This window comes from Penaeus japonicus, unplaced genomic scaffold (genome assembly GCF_977035675.1).
Source record: "Penaeus japonicus unplaced genomic scaffold, GWHDUDI00000001_assembly GWHDUDI00000004, whole genome shotgun sequence".
In the NCBI taxonomy this organism is placed as follows: domain Eukaryota; kingdom Metazoa; phylum Arthropoda; class Malacostraca; order Decapoda; family Penaeidae; genus Penaeus; species Penaeus japonicus.
This window is the reverse complement of record NW_028234406.1, coordinates 15,923,520-15,927,975: the sequence shown is the minus strand read 5'-3', so window position 1 is coordinate 15,927,975 and position 4,456 is coordinate 15,923,520. Positions and strand designations below refer to the sequence as shown.

At 35.3% G+C, this 4,456-nt stretch overlaps 1 protein-coding gene across 1 annotated transcript in view; it reads left to right on the top strand.

Annotated features, from left to right (window-relative positions):
• Nucleotides 1-2,069: 2,069 nt before the first annotated feature.
• Nucleotides 2,070-4,456, top strand: part of LOC122242631 (glycosaminoglycan xylosylkinase) — a 24,476-nt gene continuing 22,089 nt past the window's right edge. The window contains exon 1 of the mRNA XM_042999956.2: nt 2,070-2,429. The gene's annotated coding sequence lies outside the window, so the exon portion shown is untranslated. The remainder of the gene's footprint in view (nt 2,430-4,456) is intronic.

The following is a 4,456-nucleotide window of genomic DNA, read 5'->3' as shown; positions in this document are numbered from 1 at the left end:
TTTTCAGCGATAACATTATTCCGTGTCGTCCATGTTGGATGGTTGAACACGGGAACGGCACCGATACTTACCGTGACCAGCAGCTGAGTAGTCAGTTGACATCTTGCTTCCGACCAAGATGGATGATGAAAAGTTAATTACTCTGGTACACCACCATGAGTGCCTTTATGATATGTCCTAAAGGCACTACAGCAAAGATGGGTATATCATTCAACCGTATTTTGTCGGTATGGTACGGTACGTTACATGTCGGACAGGTTACGTATAGTGTGAAACAACCTTTAAGTGTGAAGTAGTCTTTCTGTTTTCCCTTTTTTTCAGAGAATTATGCACCCAGAGTCTCTTTTGTTTCTTTCTTTTGATTCTGTGAGACTCCTCTTCATCTTCCAAAAGGAATGCCATGTCTGTACCACTAAAATTCCCAAACATGTCTGTAAGCAAAATCCTTCTGGGAACACGGCCAGCTGGACTGTACTGCCACCGTACTGCAGGAGACCGGACGGATACCATGAATTCACATGCCCATTACGGAGGTAACGTGCAGGTCACTTTCCGTTTACGTGCTGGTATAATGTGAATCAGTCTTAATGTGACTAATTCTGCCGTCCTTGACCAAGGCGGACGCCTTATTGCATCTATATCGAGGACGTTGCAAGGAAGTGAATTGCACTACCACATAGTAGTGAAAGAAACGACTGAAATTATGGAGTCATTTCACCTTAGAGAAATGACTGGTTAGAGCTCTGAAGTTGATAGTAGTTCGATGGTAAAAGGCGTACAAAAATAAAGAATTAAAAAATCTAAGGATGGAAGTTGGAACTTGCAGCATTTAATTATACAATGAGGTACTCTAAAAGAGACCCAGTAAACATCAGGTCTGGACCAGCTGTGGGCCTTTTAACCGAGCCTCAATATACCCTCTAATGGTTCAACCATTTTGATCGACATCAAAATGGTTGTTGACCATACATCAACCGCTGTTTAGGCGTAAATCTATACAGTATTGGTTTGTTATTGTGTCCATTGGAGAACTTGATATAATTGCACAAATAACCAGTAACTTATAGTGTGTCTCTATTAGACTAATATATACATATATATATATATTTATATATATATATATATATATATATATTATATTATATATATTATAGATATATTATACATATATATATATAATATATATACATATATATATTATATATATTATATATTTGATATATAATACACACACACACACACACACACACACACACACATATATATATATATATATATATATATATATATATATATATACATACATACATACATACATTTCCTGCATAGACTTCAGTGCAAATGTACCTTTTCAGGCCCATTATAGAATTTCCATTTGTGTCCTATCACATTTTTCTTCTCTTCATTTAATAATAACAATATTAATAATGAGGATGATAATAATCTTACTACTACTAATAGTAATGACACTAACTGATAATGATAGCAATGATAATAATTATAATAATGGTAATAATAATGATAATTTAGAGGAATAACAATATTAGTGATATGAATATGTGGTTAGTGATGATAGCTATAACAACAATTTGATGTAGAAGAAGTCCTGCCATTGCTACAAGTCTCGTAATGTAAATAACTAACCATCATTCATAAATTTGTTCTCAATCAAAATTGTCTGAACTTTGCTATTCTTATCCCTATATTTAAACACAAGGGTATGAATATTCCGGATAGCCATACATTAAAAGAAGTACAACACCACCAAAAAGAGCTGCAATTTCAAAATCGTTAGATAGTTATATTGAGAAATAAGAGAGGAAAAATGATGAAAGTCCAGACAAAGCCACGTGCCAGAGAATCGGAGATGGGAGACTAAGAGAAACAAGTGTGCGGGACGAAAGTGTGTGTGTGTGAATTACGCCGTCATGATAAGGGATCTTATAAAGGAGATATATTCTCTTCTCTGACCACCCATTCTTGTGAAACGTCTGGAGAAACAGAATGAGAGGCAAGTGAGTGTCTTCATAGCAGATAGAATGCAGCGATGCAGCAATTACGCCCACTTTCACTTTTCGTCCAAGTTGTAGGGGAACCCTTACGTGCACACTTGTCAAAACGCGATCAGACGTGGCTTTCGGATTAGAGTAGATAGTTCCTGGTGTGACCCTCCTCCCCCCTGCGAACAAACGAGACACCACACGTAGTATTGTCTCTGCAACAAATAAAGCAAGAAAGAACACATGTGAGAGCGGCACACCTGCGTTATTTACGGAATGCCCTGTGACTGTAGCGTTGGCACCCCCATCGCCTCCCTCGCCTGGCACGGAAGAAGCCTTCGACGCACGCCCTCGCCTCGCCTCGCCTCGCCTGGCAGTGCTGGGCTGGGGGGTTCGAGGGACAAAGGATGTGTGAGGTTGAGGCTTGAGGTGGGTATATAGGAGGGAGAGGTTATGTGTTAGAGGGCGAGGTTGCGTCACTGGTTTCTGTGGATTGGGGTTTACTGTTGGTGTTTACTTTCATTTATTTGTTTTGTTGTTTTATTTATTTATGTTTTTTATTTTTTGAAATGCGTTTTGGGCCTAGTGTGTGATATGCTAAGGTTTACACAGTAGGAAATATATCCTTATTTTTTTGCAATAATGAAGTCATTCAGAAGGAGAAATGTAAAAAGTCAGTCGAGATTTTACTTGACATTATCACAGTTTCTCATAAAAGATTAATGAAATTCCACTGGAATATTTGGATAGTTAACTAATAATTCATATATCGTATCGTATTCATTACTTATTTAACTTAAAATCATAAGATTATGCGACAGTTAAACTTAACGATCCAGCTCGCAGTGCAAACTTGTGACACATTTTTGTTTATTTATTTATTTATTTATGTGAAATTCAATTCAATTCAGAATGTGTAAAAGAAGTACGAGGTATGTAGGTGTTATGAGAATAAAAATATATTATATATCAAGAAATTTCAGATATCGAAATGAAAAATAAGTGTGACCACAATAACCAACATTTCCATCTATTAAAGTCATCGTTTATTTTGAGAAACTTCAAAATGGCGCAAGAATATATGGATCACATGCAAGAATAGATAAGGTTAAAGTATATTGGTGGTAAGTAGTAAGACTAGAATTTGCTTAGTATTCAATATTTGTAATTTGTGGGTTAATATGGGTATTGATATCTGACAGCAGTTTTCATGAGGATGGGTCACTTTCGTAGTGCATTTTTCCCTTTGTTGAAATGATGTGCTATTTATCTCTCAAGTTATAATGACATGTTATACCAAATGCTAATTAGTTTAACTTTGCAAACACATCATATTTAGACCCATATTTCATACCATAAGTTTAGAAAATGATAAAAAAACACATCTTAAGATGCCCAGCCTAGGCCGATCATTTTAGGATGTGTCCCATCTCGGTGGAGGTATTCAAAAGTTTAGCATATTGATTGGGTAGTTAGTATAATGACTGGGTAATTGGTGATTTATTAAATGTTGAAATAAGATGTAATGGCTATTGATATTGATATTTATTTTTTGCCAAAGTTTGTGGGTTCTTTTTTGTTTTATGTGATCTTTCAGTAATTGATTCATCCATTTTTTTTAATGTGCTTGTACAATTTTTGCTGTTTTAAATCAGCAATGTTTTTGTTGGTGAAGAAAATTAAAGTAATTTTTACTCATGAAAGACAACTATGAATGTGTATTGGATGGGAGAATATAATTTTGTACCTATAGCTAAGTATGTATATCATTAATGAAGACACTTGTATCTATATCACAAGCATCAAAGTATCTCTATCTTTAGTGTTTGAATAAACATCAATGTTATCAGTGTAATATAATCATAATCATGAATATGATTATCATCATGATGATTGATATGGAATTAATGAGGAAATGAGTATGGGGTGTATTTATGCTTCTCTCTATATTTTTCCCTTTTCTAGAATTTAACTGATGTCATTAATATGTTAACATATTAAAGATATGAAGGTAATTTTATTGATATTAACCCATTAGCAGCGGATGGCATGATTTGCTGCAAAGGCAGAGTCGGTCATAGATGCTGATGGCACTGTGCCAGACATGTAAACCAGCCATCTTACTGCACAAATATTTATTTAATACTGCGACCAATGGGTTAGAAAAATGAGTTCTTGATAATTTTAATGTTCCATGGCATGGTAGGCCTGAATGGTGTATAAAAGGCACATCACATGTATTAAAAAGATAAAAAATGTGTTTTCATTCTTCCAGAAACCTGTTGATACTACAATACCATTGACTTACAACCTTCCTAAAGCCAGTTAAAGGGAAACTATACTCTGACCAATTAGTAAACCTCAGATCAAGTATTACATATTCAGATAAGCAGTCTCCAAGCCATAAGGTTTAGAGTGATGATAATGCTAGTGAGGCGTCATGCAGGGCCGCACTT